This window comes from Strix aluco, chromosome 1, assembly GCF_031877795.1.
Source record: "Strix aluco isolate bStrAlu1 chromosome 1, bStrAlu1.hap1, whole genome shotgun sequence".
NCBI classification, from domain to species: Eukaryota; Metazoa; Chordata; class Aves; order Strigiformes; family Strigidae; genus Strix; species Strix aluco.
This window is the reverse complement of record NC_133931.1, coordinates 107,687,183-107,712,086: the sequence shown is the minus strand read 5'-3', so window position 1 is coordinate 107,712,086 and position 24,904 is coordinate 107,687,183. Positions and strand designations below refer to the sequence as shown.

At 41.7% G+C, this 24,904-nt stretch overlaps 1 protein-coding gene across 7 annotated transcripts in view; it reads left to right on the top strand.

The window, feature by feature from the left end:
• Positions 1-12,432: 12,432 nt before the first annotated feature.
• ADCYAP1R1 (ADCYAP receptor type I) overlaps positions 12,433-24,904 on the top strand; it is a 150,923-nt gene continuing 138,451 nt past the window's right edge. For 2 of the 7 annotated variants that reach the window (XM_074830573.1, XM_074830562.1), the window contains exon 1: positions 12,433-13,291. The gene's annotated coding sequence lies outside the window, so the exon portion shown is untranslated. The remainder of the gene's footprint in view (positions 13,292-24,904) is intronic. The other 5 variants (XM_074830588.1, XM_074830578.1, XM_074830599.1 and 2 more) reach the window with 4 other exon arrangements.

Genomic DNA, 24,904 nt, shown 5'->3' with positions numbered 1-24,904 from the left:
TCACAGCTATTCCTCTGATGCGAGTGTAAGTAGGAGATATTTTGTAATGGTTAAAGTCACATCTTTGTTCACTGCTAGTGACTCATATTGGAAGGTACTATTTCACATAATAAATGCTATGTAGCACCTAGGACCCAAGACAGTGTATTAACAAAAACAAGTACATGTAGTAAAAGGGGTAAGAAATTGAGGTGGTGAAGAAGTTCTGAAAGAAATATAAACCAAACAAATTTCGTTCCCTAGATAAAAGATAATTTCCTCATTCTACATAAAGAATTGCATCAGGTAAAACAGCCAGCAGGCATCAGTCATGAGAAAACTCCTTGAGTGGTATTTGCAGATGTATCAATAACCTTCCATTAAAAACTTTGCCGTATGGCTTGGCTAACAGAGATTTGATACTCAGGCTAATCATACAGCTTCTGCAGCCCACACTAAAGTGTTATTTGCTTTGGTCTTCTCTTCTGAAGGAAAAGAGATTTGCTGGTCTTCTTCTATAGCTGAAAATATTTCCAGTTGTCCTCCTTCAGCAGTTGAGAAGAATCTTCCTCCAAAGGTATTTCATTCAAGAATAGAACACCAGATATTAGACTTAAGTAATTTTGAGTGCCAGAATCAAAGGCAATGACCGCAGCTGGATGATCGTCACCTCACAAAGAGGGGTACAGCAAGGTATTTGACTCAAGACATCCTGTCAGAGAAATTAGAAGAAAACCATTTGACTGCAAGGTTAGGAGGGCCATCTGTCTATGCCTGGAGGAAAAGGAAGGCAGAATCATCCAAAGTGACAAAACCAGCTTATAAATCAAGATAGTTCAGATGGGAAGTGTGACCTTTGAATTTAGCCACAAGTTGGTCATTAATAACTCTAGTGAGAACTGTCTAAGAAGGATGTAATGCATCTTTCAGCTGCTGCAAAAGGAGACTCTGTCTGAAAAATGGAGGCAGGTGTGTGTCAGTTGGAGATGAAAGCTGGATATGTCAGTGACTTCTTCAAATCTGCTTCACTAGTGTCTTTATTATGCTTGAATTAAGGAGAAGTTTTCTGGGTCAGGGCTTAGGCCACAAATCCTCAAGCCATCAATCTGCAGTGCAAAAATTCTCATGTGGACTCAACTTCAATCTGCTTCTAGGTTTGAAGGTCAAAGTGAAAATTTTCTTAGGTGGCTTTGGTTTTAAGAAAAGATTTAATAATTTCTGATACGTATCCACACTCCAGATAGAATAAGAACCCCTGAAAGGAGACTTCTGCTTATCAGTCACATTCTGATAAATGTCTATGAAGATTTGTATGCTTGTAGAGGGTTCTTTCCATACCTGTTGGCAAGCAGGAACTCCAGACAAGTTCCAGACTTCAGAGGACATATTTCTTCTAACATTTTTGGCTTTGGTTCTTTATCTCGCTACAATATCCACTATTTTAAGATAAATACTGATAAGAAATACTCTTTACACCTGTATTTATTTATGGTTGCATGATTTCTTTTGAAATAATCACAAATTCTTATTAAAATACTATTTATAAAAACTTTGTGTATATTGAGCTCCTTTATATTTGTAGGTGGAAATTCTGAGAAACTTATTAATTAATCTTTCTGCAGACCACTAGCTACTGATTTCTGGATTATGAAAGAAGGCACAGATGTATATGTCTTGCTATATTAATGCCACCTTTTCCAATTGTTTTTACAGAGAGTCAAAATCTTTGGTTGAGAAATAAGTATGTTGTAGTAAATATTTTAATTTCTGGTTTGAGAAATAACAAATATATTGTTACATTTTTTCTTATATCTCTTTGGAAATTGAAAAAAAACCTGATCAAATCATGGACTTCTGGTGCTACTTAAAGACAACCCTCATCATACTATCCTACCACTCCTCCTGCAACCACCATCTCCCCAACAAAAAAACAAAAACAAAACAAAAAAAAAAAAAGCCAAGAAGAAGACAAGAATATTTCACTGAAAATTGCAATTTTCTCTTCTAAACCTCCTGCTCACAGTTATGAATTGTGCATAGGTCTGAGCAAACTCGCTAAATCAGTGGGAAGGTTCATGATAGCGAAGTGAAGGACATGAATAGTGTTCTCAGGACTGTGACCCTAACAAGAGCCTTAATAGACATGGTGATCCCTTCCCTGTCTCCACAGAGAACTTCTCGTGGTGCAACCCTGACTGTCCTATTTGCTTTGTGATATGCTTGAGCAGGACATAATTTGTGTCTTAGGCTGTGCCTAAGAGCTTCTAAGACCTTTGTTGCTGTTTTCCATTTCTGCCCAGAGCTAGCAATACCCAGTGCATCTTCTTCCATGCCTTCCTAGAGGGCAGAAAACTTAATTCATCTATGATTATTTGTTCTTGGATGCAAATGGCCTGAAAGCCAGAATTCCAGGAACAAAAAAAATGAAGAGAAATCAGTAGGCTGTCTCATCTCAACTGAGGAGTGGTAATACCAGCTGTTGTCTTCCATGTGAAACTTGAGTATGACTTCAGATATAACAACAACAGGTTCACAGGCTCATCATGACAAAACACAGAGTCCCAGTCTGGGCTTAAAGTGCAGTTTGAACAACAGACTATTTCTACACTCTTGTTAGATTGGAGGTTCTCATCATCAGCTTTGTTTTCTGTAAGAAGTAATGCATCTTTTTGTGCCCTGTGCTCTTTGGAGCATTTCATATATATTCCCCCTGCTCTCTAATAAAGAAAATGGTGCTGTCAGAAGATATAAGTTTTCTTTAGTGAGTGTTGAGTATGGAGACACAGTGTACCATTGTTGATGTCTCTACCAATTCCAGTTTTCTCCAGGTTTGGAAAGGAGAGAAACTCCTATATGTTTCATCAAGGCCATGGGAAAACTTCCTTCTGGACAGCAGTATAGAGCTGAATGGTAGAAGGTAGATATTATGTCCTGAACTTGTTCATTTTGATATTTGTCTCCCTTCCCCTTTAGCACCATCTGATGCAGTGTTCCTTCTCACATCGGCATACTGTGGTTACATCTGCATGACTACACAGGTCTTACCATCTAAAACAAAGACGCATCCACATCTGGTTGTTTTTATTTATACTACTTAGGTATCGCATCACTTCCTTCCTCAGGCAAAAATCAGAAAAAAAAAAAAATCAATCCCATTAAGGAAGGGGATGAAGTGGGGTTGAAACTAAGGAATACTCACTATAAACATCAACAACAAATTTAGTAAGAGAGCTTGCATTTTGTGTGTTAGAAGCTCAAAACTGAAATATATTTTATTGTTTTTCCCAGCATTTTTGCAGAACTTTCACTGGGTCAAATTTCAAGACTATGTTGTAGTTTAGCATGGATATTGAACCTTAAATCCGCACAGACAATTGTTTATACAATCAAGGAACAGAGCTGTTGCAAAGTTCAACTAAAAAATCAACATAAGTTTTCTTAATATTGTTATTGACTGGACATAGGCATAAAATCATAGAATCACAGAATGGTTTGGGTTGAAAGGGACCTTAAAGATCATCTAGTTCCAACCCCCCTGCCATGGGCAGGGACATCTTCCACTAGACCAGGTTGCTCAAAGCCCCGTCCAACCTGGCCTTGAACACTTCCAGAGGCAGACACCCACAGCTTCTCTGGGCAACCTGTTCCAGTGTCTCACCACCTTCTTAGTAAAGAATTCCTTCCTAATCTCTAATCTAAATCTACCCTCTTTCAATTTAAAACTGTTACCCCTCGTCCTATCCCTACACTCCCTGACAGAGAGCCCCTCCCCATCTTTCCTGTAGTCCTGTTTTAAGTACTGGAAGGCCACTATAAGGTCTCCCTGGAGCCTTCTCTTCTTTAGGCTGAAAAACCCCAATTCTCTCAGCCTGTCCTCATCAGGGAGGTGCTCCATCCCTCGGATCATCTTTGTGGCCGTCCTCTGGACCCACTTGAGCAGGACCGTGTCCTTCTTACGCTGGGGGTCGCAGAGCTGGACGTAGTACTGTCCGTGGGGTCTCATAAGAGTGGAGTAGAGGGGGATAGTCACCTCCCTCGACCTGCTGACCACACTTCTCTTGATGCAGCACAGGATACAGTTGGCTTTCTGGTCTGCGAGTGCACATTGCTGCCTCATAGTAGGTCTTCTATCCACTAGTACCTACAAATCCTTCTCCGTATGATGGCTTGTGACCAACCAAACAATTTCCTGGACTCTGTTGCCTCTTTTAATATCTATAGGTTAGGTAACATTTAGGTAGCAATCAAAATTGACTCATAGTCAATTTTCCATCCACTAATATCCCCAAGCCCTTCTCCACAGGGCTGCTCTCAATCCACTAATTGCCCAGCCTGTATTTGTGCTTGGGATTGCCCAGAGCCATGTGCAGCACCTTGCACCTGACTTTGTTGAATTTCATGAAGTTTGCACTGGCCCAACTCTCAAGCCTGTCAAGGTCCCTCTGAAAGGAATCCCTTCCCTCTAGTGTATCAACAAACATTTTAGCAAGGTCTGTTGCAATTCCACAAGGGGTAGTGGTTTTAAACTAAAAGTAGGTAGAGTCAGACTAGATATAAGGAATAAATTTTTAATGATGAGGGTGTTGAAACACTGGAACAGGTTGCCCAGAGAGGTCGTAGATGCCCCATCCCTGCAAACGTTCAAGGCCAGGTTGGATGGGGCTCTGAGCAACCTGATCTAGTTGAAGATGTCCCTGCCCATGGCAGGGGGGTTGGACTAGATGACCTTTAAATGTCCTTTCCAACCCAAACTATTCTGTGATTCTATCATTCTATGATATTTATCATTTCATATCAGTCCAAAGCACCATTTTCCCCATACAGCCTGAAAAAAAGTAAAAAATTTCTTTCCAGATCGTTTCAAGAATTTTGCTAAACATGTCAAAATGGAGACCAAACTATCAAAACATTTCATTTACAAAGTACTAAAATGAAATCCTTTCATCCTTTTTTCTCCTTTTTCACCAAGCACATTCTGATTACACCATAATTTATTTCCTTAAAACTGCATTTTTTTCTGAAATTATATTTTTGTCCTAATTTGTCCCAATTACTGTCCTGGTTACAGAGTTCAGGGCTGAAATTTGAATGTTGAGGTACACTGAGGTAAGAACATCAATAACATTATATATTTCTGAAAGATGTCCAATGAAACCATTGCTTTAGATATCTAAATCTCTAAAAACAGAGATATGTAATCCCTAAACTGTTGCTTGGTAGTTTCCAGCTATTCATACTCAGGAGTGGTAAGATGTTACTACCCTGTGAATGTGTAACTGAACCTTCTGTTAGAAGTAACTGTTCTCCAAACAGAGTTGGCAGAAACAAGTATGTATCAACTTCCCAGATACCAGTGTACCTGTGTGAGCTTTGTATATCACAGTCTAGTGACCAGACTAAAAAATCAGCAATTTTGGTTAACAGATTGGGTGACAAGGTGCAACAACAGAAAATGTAAGAATGTCTGCACTGTGTTAGACAAAAAATCAGCATGTAGTCTTGCAAGTCACTACAAAGAATATAAACAAAAGGAAAACATTAATGTGTCCTAAACTATCTCCCAGCACCTACTGAAAAGTATTTCAGAGACTTTCTGAGCTAGAAGTGGTCTTGTGGTATTTAATTGCCTTTATGGATTTTTCCTCCAATGATTTGCTTTGAACCCTTGGAAGATTCTAGCATTCACCAGGTCACATAACATTTTGGGTTAAGATTTTGTGTTGTTTTGAAACAGGTCTCCCTCATTTTTGTTTAGCATCCTTTCATTCTTGCATTAAAAAAGACAGTGAAACTTTTTTTTCTTTATTTGTCTTCTCAATATCATTTTTTATAAACCTCCACCATTTTCCCTTTTAGTAGTCTCTGTTGAAAGCTGAAGAATCCTAATCTAGCCAGTTCTTATAGGTAATTCATTCCATATATTTAATCCCCTTGCTGACCTCCAGTTGTGTCTTATTCATTACCACTTTGCCCATTTTATCTCTACTGGAGAAGCTCACACACATTCCCTTCTGTTGATGCCCTTTAGTGGGGATGTAACTTTCACTGGAAGGATGATTCACACAATGTAATTTCTTTAAACAGCTGATCATGAATCATAAGAGTTTGTCAGAGGGCATCTTTAGCTTATTTACCTGAGAAGAAGAATAAATTTTGCCCTCATGCCAAGTGGGTCTTGGGCTCCAGAAAGAGAAGGTAGGTCAGACAGGGAAAATTACTCTGAGTTTACTGATAAGTGTACTCTTAACTTCAAGAAAAGTAGGATACTGAAGCCTTGCACTGGTCACCTGAACTAGACACTTTGTTAGTAGACCATGTGTATCTAAAACATCCTCTTGAGACTGACAGATACAACACGGGAGCTGCAGGAGACCCATGGTCTTGTGGAGCAGCAGCTGGTGCAAGAAAAGCTCCTCTAGAGTATCTCAAAAGACACTGGACACCTATCTCTAGGCAATTGATTGCTACCTAAATGTTACCTAACCTATAGATATTAAAAGAGGCAACAGAGTCCAGGAAATTGTTTGGTTGGTCACAAGCCATCATACGGAGAAGGATTTGTAGGTACTAGTGGATAGAAGACCTACTATGAGGCAGCAATGTGCACTCGCAGACCAGAAAGCCAACTGTATCCTGTGCTGCATCAAGAGAAGTGTGGTCAGCAGGTCGAGGGAGGTGACTATCCCCCTCTACTCCACTCTTATGAGACCCCACGGACAGTACTACGTCCAGCTCTGCGACCCCCAGCGTAAGAAGGACACGGTCCTGCTCAAGTGGGTCCAGAGGACGGCCACAAAGATGATCCGAGGGATGGAGCACCTCCCTGATGAGGACAGGCTGAGAGAATTGGGGTTTTTCAGCCTAAAGAAGAGAAGGCTCCAGGGAGACCTTATAGTGGCCTTCCAGTACTTAAAACAGGACTACAGGAAAGATGGGGAGGGGCTCTCTGTCAGGGAGTGTAGGGATAGGACGAGGGGTAACAGTTTTAAATTGAAAGAGGGTAGATTTAGATTAGAGATTAGGAAGGAATTCTTTACTAAGAAGGTGGTGAGACACTGGAACAGGTTGCCCAGAGAAGCTGTGGGTGTCTGCCTCTGGAAGTGTTCAAGGCCAGGTTGGACGGGGCTTTGAGCAACCTGGTCTAGTGGAAGATGTCCCTGCCCATGGCAGGGGGGTTGGAACTAGATGATCTTTAAGGTCTAATACAAACCATACTATGATTCTATGATTATATGCTTCTATGCAGGTGTCTATGGCAGCGTGCACTCAGCATATCCCTAGTTTTCACTGACTATAATGACTAGATCTCCATTGACTACAGTGGGAGCATACTACCTAGGTCACATGTAGATATTACATTCACCTGTCAATCTGCAAACTGAATCCCATCCTTTGTCCCTGGGGTGATATACTTTGTTATGTGGCTGTCTGTGAAGGCTGGACAAGGTAAGGTATGGCTACCACCATTTGGATAAGTATGCCCTTTTTCATAACTGGCCTGCAACCTGTCTAGCAGAACATACCTTCCTGTCATGCCCAAATTCTGGTGGATGATTTCTATATTTGAAAAAGCTGAGTCAGAGCAGTTTAACCTTACTTGCATGCACTGCAAACCAAGCTTAATGTGTGTCTTCCCTCCCCTCTTTTTTCTAAGTAGTCAAGTACAGCATCTTCTGCAGCAAAACATGTGTGAGGGAAAAGTGAGAGGGGAGTTGGTGAGGGAAGGTGTAGCTGTTCTCCCATAAACCTCATTACAGTGCTGAGGGAGGCAAAGAAAGGCTGAACACAGGAATCAAGGGTTTTGACTCAATTAAATTCCCTTTGAGGATAACCAGATCAACAGCCTCCTTTCCAGTCAGCTGGGAGTGAATTTACAGCACCTCAGCTTCTCATTGATGGCTGCTATGCCACCTTCCAGCATCCTGAGATACGTAAAAGGTAAGAGTAGGCAAACAACATGATACCTACTGCTCTTTAAGTTCACACTTTGAGTTACTGCCTTTTAACATAGTGATCTTTACCTACACTCCAGATATGTCCCAGTTAAATCATAGCAGGTGGGGTATTTAGCATACTGCATTCTCCCTGGCTGTGAACACAATTCTACTAGTAGAAATGTCTTAAATCAGTACAGCTCGTTTACATAGCTAGAAAGGGAACAGATTACTGTCATTGTCTGCATAAATAGCTGTTTTCTCCCACTCTCTACCTCTTCCAGATCTTGTCCTCAAGAACCAGGAGATGTCTATTTCTGACTGTTAGAAATATACTGTTTGGTAGGAAGTGACTGAGGAATATGCAGACCAGAGGGTCCCATCTGGCATGAGGTATTTCTCAACTTGTGTAGTGGGTTGACCCTGGCTAGATGTCAGGTACCCACCAAAGCCGCTCTATCACTCACCTCTTAAGTTGTACAGGGGAGAGAAAAAACCTGCTCCAGTGTGGGCTCCTCTCTCCATGGGTTCAGAGGTCCTGCCAGGAGCCTGCTCCAGTGCAGACTTCCCACAGGATCACAGCCTCCTTCAGGTATATCCACCTGGTCCAGCGTGGGGTCCTCCACTGGCTGCAGGTGGAGATCTGCTTCACCATTAACCTCCATGGGCTGCAGGGAGACAGTCTACCTCACCACGATCTTCATCACAGACTGCAGGAGAATCTCTGCTCCAGTGCTTCGAGCATCTCCTCCCCTCCTTCTTCACTGATCTTGGTGTCTGCAGAGTTGTTTCTCTCACATATTCTCACTCCTCTCTTCTGACTGCTTCTGGTGTTGCAGTTCTTTTTCCTCCTTCTTAAATATGTTATCACAGAGGTGCTACCACCATCGCTGATGGGCTCAGCCTTGGCCAGCGGCAGGTGCCTCTTGGAGCCAGCTAGCACTCGATCTATCAGACATGGGGGAAGCTTCTAGCAGCTTCTCACAAAAGCCACCCTTGTAGCCCCCCTGCTGCCAAAACTTTGCCACACAGACTCAATGTAACCTCACAGCTGCAACACGAGAGAGCTTTCCTTTCCTCTGGGTCTCTTTTTGATCTCTAACACAACTGATCATCACATCAGAGGATCTGCAGGCCCATAGGGTCTGGCAGGTAGGATCTCAGTGTGGGTGGGAGGATGTGGCACTATCTGAGAGTAGTTCTTGTCCTGGCAGAGGAGAACAAGCCAACTGGATGAGTCTCAATATTTCAGTCTTGTCAAACCTGATAGTGAAAGAAGGATGCATCTCATTATACCTTAGAGGTCTACTTTGTGGGTGTTGACAAGCTGGGATAGTGTTCCCAGTGTGTCTAACGTCAGTGGAGAGAAACAGGCACATTTAGGACACAGTTCCTCTGGGCTGTTTTCAATATCTCACTGGACTGAGATGGATCATGCCTTACATTCCAGTGACTGCACTGAGAAAATCTGATCTTAATATGAAGAGAGAGATGGTTGGCCAGCTCAGACCTAGCTGTTTGGTCAACTAAGTCATACCTGAGGTGTCAAAATAAAAGATGAGGACAAGGACCTACCAACAACATGCCTTTAACCCAGTCTCAGAAAACACTTGAAGCCAGCTTGCCAGTGTCTTGCCCCTTTGTAGTATGACAGATGAATGGCTGTCTAGGTCATTTAGCAGTAACTCACACTTTTCTCTCCTAAAGCCTTCTCCTGCCCCTGTCAGTCTCACATGTTAGCCAAGGTGATGGTATCATGCTTTACACACACAAATAATGTACTATTTAATAGATGGCTCATGAGGATAACAGTAAAGCATTGTTCCCCTGAAAATGGCTTAATTGTTTTCTTCTAAAGAAAATTGTCTTCTCTGGAGAAAAAAGTTCTTAGATAGACTCTCCTGACTACTTCAATAGGAAACCTGATATGAATATCAGCTGAGATCATGTAAGGCAGTCCAACTGTGGCTGGATATGGGCCACTAGATGATTCTCTCAGCCCATTGCCCTTCTCCTGGGAAAGATAGGGAGCAGATGTTGGAGTAGAACATAATAATTGAACAGTTGGGAGCTTTCTTCCATGCTTAGCAACCCAAGACAACATTTCATAGTGGGGCTTCTTGTTTTTGAGGTAGGACTGCCATAAATTCTGGGAGTTTTGAGGGGACACAGCTGGGGTTTTGTTTGGTTTGTTGTGGTGGGGTTTTTTGGGGGGGAAGAGGTTCTTTAAGCCTGAAGAGTGAACATAGATTTTTTTTTTTGTAGGAAGAACAAACATTTTGTTGTGGAGGTTTCTTTATCTGCATTTTATCCTTTAGGATGAAAAAAAAATAAGGCTTGCTGAGACACATCTGCCTAACAAATAGGTGTCTACAACTGGTTTAGTTAGTCTTGTCTGCCTTTATACTTTACGAAAATCTAGACAGGTGTTTTGTACTATGTAGACTGTAGGAGTCTGGGCCGCGCTGGGAGAAAGTTAGTGCAGACAGAAGAATGCAAGGACGAAGACAAGGCCAGCAAAATAAGGCTGGCAAAAACACACAAGATAGCAGATAAGTGAGAAACACCTGTGGTCAGCAAAAGCACACAAGTCTGAGCAAAACAGGGTATGAGATAAGGGAGTTTTGGCAAGTTTTGGGCTTTACGTGCTAATTGCAATTAACCAATGAAAATGCTTGTAGAGGCGCGTGAACAGCGCGTGTAGATGACCTGTAGCCTATTAGAAGATAGATGAGTGCGTGTACGGAACTTAGTAGGATACAAATGTAACTAGGACTGGAAAAAAAAAAAGAGATGGACGACCTGATCATCACATTGGTGTTGCGTCATTTCTGTTCCCGCACGGAGAAATAAGGACCCTGGCTAATGGTGACCCCAATATGTAGACCACAAAGTAGGTGCAATGGATGACATCCTAACAGTGACTCTCATCAATGTCTATATAAAGTGCACAGGCTGATTAGCTCAGCTGTACAATGTAAATGTCTACATCTTTTGTTTGCTTCCTTTTTTTCACCTTGTATTTAGTGAGGTTACTGAAAACTGTGAGATGTGGCTAGAGATGATGATGGCATAACTGAAAGAAAGTGTGCAAAGGAAAGCTTCAGAAAAACTAGTTGATTCCTTGGACTGCTCCATGGAATAAAACCAGAGCTGAATGCATTCACAATGTGTCTGTGCATGCTCTTCTCAAGAAAGGCATCTATGCAGCCATGGGGCTGTTACTGTGCCAAGGGCCTGGGAGCAGGGCTGTCTGGTCTGGTGCTTCTGTTGTGGAGCTATATCCCCTCAGGCTCCTGCACCTGGACTGAGAGCCACAGGGACTATAACATACAAGTAATTGGGTCAGGGATTTTCACACTGGACAGGTAATGGATTTAGTTGCTTTTATGACCAAATTGCCTTTTTTCTCATTTGTTTAATCTGGAAGCAAGGTAAAGGCAAGGAGGATTTGAAATGATTTTACATGCTAAGGGGAATGGAAGATGAGAGATGCAGAAAATAAAGGGAAAGTGGTGAAACATAAGCGAAGGAGAGGGCTTCTACAATGGGAAGAGCAACAGTATCGGCATCCCAGGTGTTGTGAAATTTCAGGGTATCTAGAAGAATCTCATCAGCAGACAGCTGCTCTTACAACACAGGTCTCAGAGAATTTGGGTAAGAATGTGGGTGTTCATCATCTCAAGTTCTTGACATGGATCTGTGGGGCCTGAGAGCAGCATGGTTGGCAGCAGGAACAGCAGCGTGTACCAAGTGGTACATCCATGGGATGCCCTGGCAGAGGGCTTCTCTAGGCCTGCTATAGATGTTCAGACTCCTTTAGCGATCATTTTCCAGGTCTGGAGAGCTTTCCCTTGAGTGCTACTCTCTGCAGAAGGGAACAGTGACTGGATGCTTTTGCACACTTATCTTGCAGGGGACATGTGCCACCCTGCTCTTTTCCAGATACAAGTCAAAGGAACCAGCTAGACATCCGTTCCCTTCTCACCAGCCATCTCAGTCCTCTCTACAGCTCCTCTCCACAGGTTTGCCAGCAACAGGTACCACTTCTGCACTGCTGTTGCAGGGATCCTGCTGCTGTGTAGGTCTGAGGCAATGCAGGACAGTGCAGATGCTGCTGTTCTTGAGCAGTCACTTCCCTTCCTGGGCATGTGTGTGTGTGTCTGCTGTGGAGGGGAGGGGAGGAGATCCTTCCCGCAAGCTCAGAGGGCTCACCCAGGACACGGGCTGGCTGCCCATGTGCAAATACCATCTGCAAAATGGTGCTTCCAGGTGAAATTCCTGCTCTGCGTCCCCTCAGTTCCCCTCCCTGACAACTCCAGCTACTTTATCAGGTTTTTTTGCAATCAACTCTTCTGCATCTCAGGGAGAAATTGCCTCCTTTCACCCACCCTTCCACACACACCCCCTTCCACACACCCCCCTTCCAGCAGCGATGCCATCCACCCTCCCACCACTGTGTTTTGCTGACACCGTCACATTAATTAAAAAAGAAATAAAATATCTGGGACAGCAGCAACGGTGCTTAGATGTCAGGGAGAAGGAGGATTTGGGGGAGGTAGAAGGAGGACAGAAAAAGAGGAAAAAAAAAGTGCTTGATTTAAGCTTGATTTGAATAAACCCCTCCTCCCGCTCGTCCTCATTGGTTTCCTTCTCTTTCTCCATATTAATGAGACTAGCCAGGGAAAAGCTATTGGTTCCGTATCCCCTTTCCTTTCCTCAGGCACTTGGGGGAGGAGGTGTTTGCCTTTCTCCGCAGGACCAGCTCGTTTTGCAGAGCATTGTCTGGGTATGAGAATCACACACACACGCAGAAATACAGGGGCGAGCACACCATAGCCTTGACTCGCAGGCAGAGCATCTGATCCAGCCTGAATACGCTTCTCCCACCCCACCCCCTATTTCCCGAGCGCCAATAATCCCCCCTAAAAAAAGAAAAAAAAAAAAAAAGGCAGAAAAAGAAAAAAAAAAGGAAAAAAAAAAAGTTTGCGAATCACCTGCCTCCCTTTTGGCTTTTTTTGTTTTCGGGTTTTGGTTGTGGTTTTGGTTTGGGTTTGGGTTTTTTTTGATTTAGCGATGGCAAATTCCTTCACGGCCAGGACTTGGCCCATCCCCTGAGCAAAGGCAGCCTGGACATGACCGGCAGGCGAGGGAGGAGGAATTTGGATTCCCTTCGGAGGCGCCGACCCCTCCTCCGCCCGGTGCGAGCGAGGCGGGGGCCGCCCGGCTCCGGCCGCTCCCTTGCACCGCCGCCCGCCGCCGCCGCCGGGCAGGTTCTGCCGGGGACCCGGTTAGTGTCCCCCCGCCGCCGTCTCCCACCCCACCGGCACGGCGGGGATGCAGCATCTCCAGCACCGGCACGGATCCTTCCTGCAATGGTAAGTCCTTTTCTCCGGCCTCTCCGCCACCTCCTCCCGGGGTGGCACCGCTCCGGCTCCCGCCGGGGCTGGGCACGGGGGGCAGCGGCCGCAGGGCTCTGCTCCGCTCGGCCCGACCCTGGAGATGCCGAAGCGTCGCTACTGCAGCCGGCGAGGGAAAAGGCACCGGCGGCTTGTCTTAGAGTGACATTGTTTTACCGGCTCTTCGCCTCTCTTCCCCGGGTCCTGGGAATACTTCTCCTGGGGGGAATTGCATGCAGGCTTTCTGCCTTCAGCCTGAACCGCAGGCTCTGAGGATGCGTCCGCCGGAGAGATTTGATTCTTTGCAAATACATAAATCTCCCTTTGCAAGTGGTGACAGGTTAACGTGCTCGGTATGGGAATCACGTCTGTTTTTAACACAATATGGCTGGTAAATAAAACCTGATTGCTAACAGACCTCGTGCTGCTGTTGGCATTTTTGAGCTCAAAGCTCCCTTTGCAGTTCTGCATCTTCACCTGCCGCAGAAACTCTGATTCACCCTTCAAGCAGTGCACCAGGACTTCTCTATTTTTACTGTGGGGCAGTAGTAAAAATTTCTGTTAACGTGCCTTTGACCTCTGCTTGCATGCCTCTGTGCACTTCTCCTTATCAGTATCTGAACAGCTGGTTCTAATAATATCATATTTATGCAAAGCACATCTTAAATCGGAGGGGTAGCATACAGGACAGACTCTTTACTGCTATGCTGTGAATTTAACATGCAAATAGTTCAGGTATGTGTTGGAATCTGAACAGTTTACAGCCAGGGAGGGAAAGGTAATGCAGCATGCTGTTCAGGACTGGAAAATACATGAAAAAAGAGAGATTTGTTTAGTGACATACTGGTGTTTATGGCTAGATGATCATCCCGTTTACATAGAAACAGGTCTGGAAGAACTCCCTGGAAGTCAGTGGCTTTCCTCTGCATCTAATCTGCTGGTAAACAGAACCTGGCCTTTAGCTTGAAGAATATATTGGAGGGACACAGAAGGTAATTATAATAATAATAAAATATATTAACCAAAGTGAGTAAGGCAAGGAAGTGACCTGATTCTTTCCTAGGGTATTATGGATTACCATCTGTCTTGTGTATGTTAATTACAGTGCAAGTGTTGGACTGATATGGCAATATGCAATGTAACTGAAGTAGCTTTTTAGATGTTTTTTTAATCTGTTGGATTTTCGTTTGATGTTTTCTGGGTACGCAGCCATCTCACTTCTCTATTCCGCCTATGCAACACTGGTCAGGTACAGTGGGGAAATATTTCCATGGCTAGCACATGTATGTTTCCTTAAGGTTACTGTCAGTAGCATGAAGGTAAACTCCTTAAAGTGGTGTTGGTATAGCTACAGAGAAAGAATGCATTATACAAGCATCTGTACTTGGCTAATGCAAAACACACTGGAGCTGTCTTGAAAGAAGTTGTCCTATAGGATGGGTAAGGCAACACTGCTCCAATTTGATGAATAATTAAGGAAAACTATTCAGTGTAATAATGGGAATTGGATTAAAGCTGATGTCTCTGCTTGTGCCTCGGTTACAGTTCTGGGTTATGGTTTTATACCTTTTTTTCCCTCTGTTTCTGTGCGCTGAGGGCAATAGTTGCTGCTTTGTTTTTCATTCAGGAGAGCTACAATTATCTGTTATTGTATTGGCAATCTATCTTGGACATTGCGGAGTGGAAGATTTTTGTTGTTTTGTTTTCTCCAATCAAAGGCATGTGTGCAGTGACTAGAAGGATAACCATTGGCATTGAACAGACTCCAAGGTCATGGGGGGCTTTATGTGTGATAAATGCATATCTTCAACCAGGGAAGTAGCTTTGTGATCGCTCCTTGGCTTTAGCCTTCCATCACTCGTTGGGATCCCTGAAAGAAAACCAGAGGGCTCCTTCCTCCCTGTAGATTTAAGATGTCTGCTGTTTGCATGGTGGTGACACAGCTGCATGTAGCTCTCTAGGTCTGCTGTTAGTGCATATGTGAAGCTCATAAACACGAAAGCAGAAGCTTTGTTGTGGGATGCTACCAGGGAGAGAAAAACAGAGATTTCTGAGATTATGGGCTGCACTGTTGGTCGCATTCAGACCTTTGTTCATCACATCTCTCTTCATTTGGCTGACTTGAACCGGCATCCTGGAGATATTTTTTCTGGGGTTGAGTTCCATGTGTGCCTACGCCTTTGGTAAGTTGAGACCCATGTCCCCAAGATGATTCATTTCAATGTAGCAGATTTTGTTTTCCTTTCCTTCCTTCTGAGCACACTTAGTACAAACAGTCTAATTCCTAAATTAGCTCAGATTATCTTTTAATGAAACCAGAGTATTTGAGTTAAGAAGCACTGAGAAAAAGTAAACTCAGGACAGGATCACGCTGTAACTCATATCTCGCAGAAAGACTTGCAGAAATACCAGGTCTTACAGTTCTGATTTACCAGAGTCGTCATTTATTTGCCACAGTTCTCAGGAGAGGTAAACTGATACCAGGATATAGAAGTCAGTGGACATACAGAATTCTATTTCACTCTACTACTTGGCCCAGAGAGTGCAGCCTCAACCTTTAAGTCAGCAAACTGTATTTTTGTGTTGGCTCGTGTTCCTTTATTTCCATTCCCTGTTCTTTCACATCCAGCCATCCCATATCACCTGTGAAGACAGCGGTGTCAGGATTCAGTACGCACCACAGTCAACAGGATTTTGGAGTGAGTTTTCCACACCAGTGCAGAAGTGGAACAGCTCTACTGAAAGGGATGCAAACGCACCAGTGAGGAACTCTCTCTTTTTTACTGTCCACAACTTTAAAGTCATCTTTGTTTATAATGTATTGTCAGGGATAGTTGTAACATCGCTCTCTTTCGGAGTACTCCTGCTACTCAATATATACAGCATCCCTTGATGAGATACTTTTCCAGTTCCCTCCATGCTGAACTTGTTCTGTTCTTTGGAAATGTTTTGCCTACAGAAAGGTATTTGGTAGTTTTTCACAACACTAGCAAGTACTAGAATTCATGTGTCTGTGGTGGCTGTTGAAACAGTGTTTGGATTGTAATTGAGAAGGCACAAATATATGGGAAGAAAGGCAGACTTTTTTTGCAGGACACTTCATGGTATGTCCAGTCCTCACCCCATGGCTTTGCTTGTGTTTCATTCTCTGACCACCTTTTGCTCTCTGAATTTATTGATCTGTCATTTTAGACTTGAACTTTTAACACCACAAGACAGACTAGGAACTCAGGTAAAACAAGCCAGATTGTTCAAGTCTTGTTTATGTAATTTGCTGCAGTTCATTGATTGTATCCCCATGCAAGTTGATGGGCTGATCTGTAGAGTAGCTGGATCAATAACTTCAGGGCAGAACTTCTTAGGAGGCACTAAATCATTTCATCTCCTGAAAAAAAGGTAGAAGCATTGTCACACAGGGCATTTAAAAACAACATGGCTGTTGTGCTGAGGAATATTCCCTTGGAAAGGTTCCTACAGAAATATATAGCTGCAGTTGCAGGGACTCTTGTTTGCTGCTCTGTTTCTACGCTACTGTTGAATACAAATTCTTATAATTGTCCCATGAAATGAGCTGATTTGCATTTGACATTAGAGTTTATCTGCCCTGGAGACATCCTGACAGTCTCATTCCTGTTCATTCAGGTGTGACATTTTCCTCTTGGATGGCTTAAGGTAAGACTATGTTCTGAAACTGCTCTGATCTATTTATTTGAGAGATTCTTTTATTAAAAAGTTTTAAAAGGTGTGAAAACCTCTGCTTAATACTACTGAGTTTGAAAAAAAAACAACAAACCAAAGAAGTTGAATCAATAATTCTAGTTTATGTTTGCATAACTCATAATTGACTCTTAACACTGAAAGAAAAGGGGATAAATATTTATATAATCTATTCTTCTTCTTAATAGTTACAGCAATATTAATAATAATAACAGGTTTATAACATGTTGGGAATTTTGAAGTCTAAGAGCTCCTTATTGAACATAACAATATTACACTTCTGCCACATCTGTTTGAAGCACTGTCCGTCCCTTGTTGAGGTATTTCACAAAAAGCCCCAACCACAATGGCTACTGTACTCTATTAGAGATGATTGGGTCACAATCAGGAGCTGCAAATGGAGGGGTAATTATAGTCCCTTATCTATGATTTATTGGGCCTGCTGAATGGGGCAGATGGTTAGGACAGGAAAAGCCCTTTTAATCTGCATGGCAGATTTATGATTTTTATTCTTTAGTTCCTCAGAATGAGGCAAGTTTTGCTACTTTCTTTTCCGGCAAGGGACAGTATCTTGTCCTATCTGATTGGGTGGGGATTCTTACAGAAAAATACCTTTACAGAAGGGAAAAGTGACAGAATCAAGTTCTTCTTTTGCAGGGAGTAGTCATTAGGTCCATTTTTGAGAAGTGGAGGAAGTATAAATTGCCTAGTTCTCAAGGTGAAAACTTTGCCCCAAAGGATCTCCTGGCAAAACTACCATTCATTTCCTGTATAGGAAGACTTTCTCACTCAGGAGAAGTGTTTGGCAGCCTGGCTGATATTCATCTACTCTCACTTAAGCATCTGAAAACTAGGTACTCACATCCAAGGTAATTGTTATTGATTTACCAATAAATAGAAGTAATTGTGTTTGATTTAATAGAAATATACAATCATAAGAAATATTTAGTAAAAATTTTTATTGGTTGTAATTTATACCAGCAACCGACTGCTACTTTAAAATGCCCTATACAGCTCCATACCAAGGCCGAAGAGATTGGTTATAATCATCTAGTAGAAACGTTTGGAACCTAGGTAACCAAACACAAACTGATTTGTAAGTTGATTTATAATACATATACAGGACCAGGAGAATGCAAGTAGTTGTCAAAGTCTAGGATTAATAGGAACTGGGGGAAACAACCATAACAGCTTACAGGTACCTGCCAAGAAAACTGTGTCCTTAAGCAAAAGGTAATTCTGGCAAGGGAAGATCGCGACCACCAACCCATGAACCACCTACTCACATTACACCCCAGACTCATTTCTAGGCATTTCTAATCCTTAGTGCGCAGAATCGGAAGTAGGCAGAGAGTATGTTAATGATTTCTTGGAAATTGTATATTTATGTATGAACACTTAATGAATATGTATGAGTAAGTTCTATATAAGATGTATGATTTTAGTGCTTGGTACGCGCTGTTGGTGAGAACACTCCCCTGCGCGTCCGGCCATCAATAAAGAAGTGTCTGCTTATCTGCATCAAATTGGTGTTGATAAGTTCTTTATTCCAGATTTTTGGTAACATAATCACCCCAATTCACTATATTCACTATATTATAAGTGGGGGAGGGTGGGTCATCCTGAAGTGGGTCAGATGGAGGTTCTGGCAACAGCTGGCTCAGAGATAAACATTCAAAATCAGTGAGATTAATCCTTCCATGATATCTTAGAGATATCCCAATGAAGCATAATTCCGCTCTTGCTCCCATCTTTGCTCAGGGAGAAGACTGGTATTTTTTGCTAGCTCACAACAATAGCAAATCATGATAGATGTTAAGGTTTCTGCAAATCCCAAGACTGGTGTGGTGGCCCCCACAGCTTCCTCACCCCTATCTTCCCTTTAACCAACCAGCAGCAGACTCAGCCTGTCCCTTGCATGTGTCCCAGGCGACACTCTATCTGTCTTTTTGTTTTTTAATTATTCATTGATTATTTCAAATTTCAGAGGCTTCTTCAGTGTATCAACACTTTTTCTCTTCAGAGCATGCCCAGTTACTAAGAGGGATTTGCGAGCTGAAGCTTGTATGTCATTTTGTGGACAGGTGGGCATACATCAACACAGGGACACATCTGGGATGGCTACATGGTTTTCATCAGGCAGATGCAAACTTGCTCTGCCTGTTCTCTGAGCCAGCCAGAAGCTGTGCAATGCTTCAAGCCTCATATAATATACCCTTCTTGTGAATAGCTACACTATAGGTTGAAAGAAGATGCAGATGAATGCTGACCAGACCTCATTAGCTTAGGGTTGGCACCTTGTGAAATACATTTTGACCAGCTTGGAGAACTTGACACGCTTAGAATTAGGTGACCTAAAAGCCAGCTTTTTGCCATAAATCAGTAGCTCAATGCTTTCTTATTATAGTGCATCCACCCTCTGTCCGAAGCGAACAAAAACTCCCAGTCAGTCGATAAATGGATTTAACTAACACCTTGCTCCTTAACTATAGCCTTTAAAAAATATTTATTGAAATTCAAATAATTAAAAAAATAAATACATAAACCTCTGAGAACACATTGATATGTAGACTGGAATTAAAGTTGTTGTAGTAAGAGATACACTTCACAGTGGAAGGAAATTATATTTTTTTGGAAAGCAAGCTTAAAATAGCTAAGATATTCTTAACTATTAATTCCTTTTCCTGGAATGGTAAGACTTTATCAAGACATAACATTTCTGTTTTCTGCTCTTACTGTCATATTTTTGAAGTAAGTTTATAGAAGTTTTTTATTTCTAGTAAAAATATAAAATGGCACATTCATGGTCATAAGTAAAAGACATTTCCTTTTGAAAAGCAGTTTTTGTAATCTAAATTCATAAATTGATGTAGCTAATACCAAAAGCCAAATATGAGCTTGGCCTTAGCACATACTAAGATTTTGGACACACAACAGAACTTTCGTAGAGTTGGCCTAGAAACAAATTTTACAAAGAAGCCAGCACAAGTGCATTATATAAAGACCCAAGTTAAAGTTGGTAAAGTTACTCATTTCCTGTGTTTTAGAGAGCTGGATCTTTGGATTTCTTCCAGGAGCTTTGTGCTCTAGCTTAAGATGCAGAGGAGATGAGAGAGCATCAGAAATACCACAGATGCTTAAAGTCTTCATGACTAAGGCTGTGAATGTGTCACAGCTGTCACTGGAGCCTTGGTTTCCACAATCCACACTCATTCATTCAAGTTGCATCAAGTTTGACAGCTTGGATGGTGTTTTTGTGCTACTGAATGGGTTAGTTAGCTGAGATGATAATGTACAGTGAGCAAACAGCTGGAATAAACTTCACTAGAGAATAGTACTTGGTGACTGCAGAGGAGAGAGCATCATGAAAAGCCATTATTAGCCATGTTGAAGTTGCTTCTCTGCAGCATTCAAGCCTCTGGACACCGCTCTGTATTCTCTAGCTTTTTGTTCTCTGACTTGTTCTTTGTACCACAGCTGGATGTAGTAATGATGGTCGTAGAAAAGAGTATTCAGAGACTACCAAAGTCGGAATGTTATACAGAAGAGGAGAAGAAATGAATGTCACAGCCTTTTTAGTTCCCCCAGCAAGTGTATCCCTGACAGATTTTAACCTCTGGTATTCGACTAATTCTCTGTCCTCTGTGTCGAAGACTTGCAGGTCTCTTTTGCTCAGATAGTTTTTATCCCAGAAATGGGATTCGGCTTGCAGATTAAGACACCTAAAGATAGCTATGTATGTTGAAGTGTCTACCTCTATCTAAGTACATAAGCTCCTGTTATAGTCAAAGGAGATTTAGGACACGGTTCAGTCACCTAAACATAGGTGTTAAGTGCCATCTGAGATCCTCTGGGGTATCTAGCATCCACTAGGGATCTATACGTATGATGCTTATCTACACCACATCTTCTACCCTCTGTATGAGGGCAGGTAAAATACCCTGGGATATTGGTGACACCAAACACCAGCCTTTTAATGTAGATAAATATAGTTATCTACTGTAGAGTGAGCTCTGTAACTCTTTAACCTGAAAGGTCATCAATAAATGTCACTGAGATGGTTTAATCTGCAGTCTGAATCATGTCCTGGGTTTCTGATACCTCCTGATGGTTTAGAGTGACAGTGATCAAATCTTGGCCTCAGTGCTCTTACTATACAAACAAAGAGTTCAGTTGATTTTCATATATTCTCATGTAGGGCTTGGAAATACCCTTTGGTATTGCTGCCTTGGGATATCACAGTTAAGATACTGGGCCACAAAATGGCCACAGAAGAATTACTACATTGCAGGTGTATCTACTTAGCTCCAAATCATTCCTGGAATTATTTTCCCTGAGACGACCTTGAGGCTGCATTCATTTTCTTCAGGTTCAACTACCACAGGCAGCTCCTGGTCATCCTGTGACTGAATAATCTAGAAGGTGTTTCTCTCTATATATAATTTCTGGCTGAAGTATTCCCAGGCTGTGCTTCATCGTTTAGTATGTTGCCTTGCACAGCTCACTAGTCCATGCTGGCTCTGTCCTGTTACCTTAGCCATTCTCCCTTCATTCATGCATCATCACTGTCGTAATCTCAAGCAGAGGAAAAGGTCAATCCACGACAGATGTGCTGAGGTCATACCTGTGATCTTGCTTCCCTTATGGGAACCTGGCTGAATATTCTCACTTTAACATGACACTTCTGGGTGTCCAAGACACAGCTCTTCTGTTGCCCAGCTTTCTCTCCCCTGTTACTTCTAGGTTCTTTGTTCATAATTCACCAGCTTCAGTCTGGAGTTTTTCCTTGTGACTTTTCCCAGCTTCCTTGAGATGTAGGTTCCCTGAAGTTTTTGCATCTTTAATGCAGAAAGATCTTTCCGTCCAAGTTCCCTAGTGCTGTTGACTTTACTACCTGATTGTCTCAGTTTCTCCAAACTCTCCAGTTTGGAATGAAGGATGTCAGCTATACACCTACTTTGGTGAAGGCTTGTATTACTTTTCTTTGCTTGCTTTTTTTCTGGCATGTTCTCTAGCTCCAGAAAACATGGAGCTGGGTCCAAGGTGATTAAAGCAAAACATGATCTATTTAAAGCAAAACTCTTCAAAGCACCAGTCTTTAATATTATTCTGATAGGCCCAGCTTCCTGAAGCTCTTCTGGGGAGCTTTGTGTGCATCATTTTGGAAAAGCTCTGATGTAACTCTCCCTGAAAGAAAAAGGGGTTTTTTAACTTTTTAAGATCCATTTTATCTGTAGCTTCTTGATCTGGCTAAATAAGCCTCCCATCCTCCTAAGCAGAAACAATAAAAGATTCTCCAAACTAAGAGCCTCTATTTTGACTCTGTTGTCTTGATTTTTAATTTTTTTCTTCTGATAGCTCATTAAATTGACCTCTTGCTGTCCCTACTGAATTAGAACAAGGGCATAATTTAGCTACTCTACTATTCCCAAAGAACTTCTGAGACAAACCTCGATAAGTAGGTTATGTATATTTTGCAGCAGTTTCATGTGCACCACTACTGTATTATGCAGTACAGTGGATGTGACCCATTGTCAAATGTTTCACAGCCACAAAAGGTTTATTGTCATTAAAAATATGGGCATGAAAGCAACAATGTAATAGCTTAACAACACAATTTAGATCAGATAATTTGTAACACATGGCTACTTTCTTAAAAGGTGAAAAGGAAGCTCGCCTTTACATTAAGATGCCATTCATTTCTTCACTGACTGGAGAAACTCTCACCTGTTATTCTGCTTAATGAACTGACAGACTATTCCATGCTGCATGTCATAGAGTGAAATGTTCAAAATTCAAAATCCCTTCATTTAAATCAGAGGTTGTCAGAATTTTCAGACAATTGTGTATAATTTTACATAATTTCCCTTTTACTTCACTTATAATTACTTGCTCTAAAAACATAAAATTTCTGTGTTTGCAGATTTCTGTGTAGGACTAAATGGCTATTATATGCTGTCTTTATAGGCAGTGGAGTCCAGACTTCAATTCTTTTGATCCCAAAGTAGGTTTCTAAAATAATTCATGTGAATTGGGCATCCTTTTTACCTCCATTAACTATGTGGGGATACTGGGCAGTGAGTGCTGTAGAAGAGCCAGGTAAGTCAGACAAGATGGTTTGAAAAAGTTAAGTGAGATCTACCCATTTCATCTAAATTGACCAGACTGAAAAGAATATGCAGGCATATCTGACTGCTTGTCCAAGCTAATCCATATCACTCTTTTAGCAGCATGTTCAAACTTGCATTTTTTAAATCAACTTTGAGAGCTTTAACCCAAAATGTTACAGCTTGTGATCCATGGGCTTCAGGGTTCCAACCTGCAAAATTTTTCTATGCTTTCTGCTCGGTCCTTGCTATTTCCAAAATGCATCACCCTAGTGTGCTACTACTTCTGTGTGACTCTGAAAAATCACCAGCTTTAGTTCCTTAGTATTTACATTTATCCTGCAACAGGTAAAAGATCAGACCAGAGATCATAACCTGTACTACAGAAAACAATGTGCATTTGTATCAAGAATCACAAAGATTAAGACAATCTTGAAGATGTCTGAATGTATCTTGCTGTTTCACATCTCTGCAACTACCCTCAAAATATAATAACGTCCATCTTTCCTCAAAATGCATCTCAAGACTTGGCTTCCTTGGCTGTCAGAGCAACTTAGATCAGAATGTTGTGCCTTCATTTGCCTGTCTTGACTTTGAGCAACCCTAAACATTGTATTAACTTTTTCTCCTCTGAGATCGAGAAGGCTAAGAAAAAGGGCTGATGTAAGGGAACATGAAGAAAGAAAAAAAAATCTAACATGCTCTAAATTGAATTGGTAGTAGTGACATCATCTGAAGCTGACCTTAGACTTCAACAAAGAGCTAGTCTCTAAAAAGATTTAAACTCCTCCATACTCCACGAAATGAACCATACCGATTTGCCAGCCCATTTAATAATCAAATGAATGAAAGAGTAAAGAAATGCACATTCTTCCAAATTCTTTCTGCTCCACTATGTGCCATGCTTGTTCAGTACCCTTTTTGCTATGTGGTCTCTTTGTTCAATTGGGATTCAGGCTCCTTACGAGTGTCATGACTTCAGCCAACATTAAGGTGAGATCCATGGCTGACAGCTCTATATTTTAATGCCTGGCTTTACAAAATATTCTGTATGATTCCACACCTTATTCTTTATCATCTATATCAGTAGACTGCTCTCTTTAGTGACCCATAAGTAACAATGCAAAGCAGGCAAAGTAGAGTGTGACTTATACATTGCTCCACCTGCTGTTTTGAGTTTTCCCCTCTTAGTTTTACAATGAGCTAAGGGAAGGAATCTCTGTTATTAATGTCAGTGATGTTGAAATATTTGTTAAATATACTATTCTTGCTTGTTGCAACTTGGCCTTACTACACCACCACTGAATCCACGAGGGATGACCCTCATTTCTTAATACCTCTCTCAGCAAATATTCTACTAATGTTCTTTGAATTCTTTTGAAATAAATTGTTTAAATGAATCAGTTTATATATAGAAATTTGTTTGTTCATTTGGTAATTTCTTCAATATGTTGCTCCAATAGCAATGAAGCTCCATTGCAAAAGCACCAGACCCTCACATGAGACACCTGGAGAGCTTACAGTTTAAATAGATTTCTACAGTGTATCTTTATCTGAGATACATCTAAAGAGCATAAGAATATAGGATTCAATTAATTTTTTTCCTGAAGCAGTATTTTAAAGTAAATCAGATTACTTGTGTCCCAGCATGGCCTTTTTTCCCCACTGTCCATTAAGGGAGTCTGGGATGACACGGTTATCTATAAACATCCACAGAGTATATGTCTGAAGTGACTGGAGGGAAATCTGCTTTTATTTGCATAAAGAT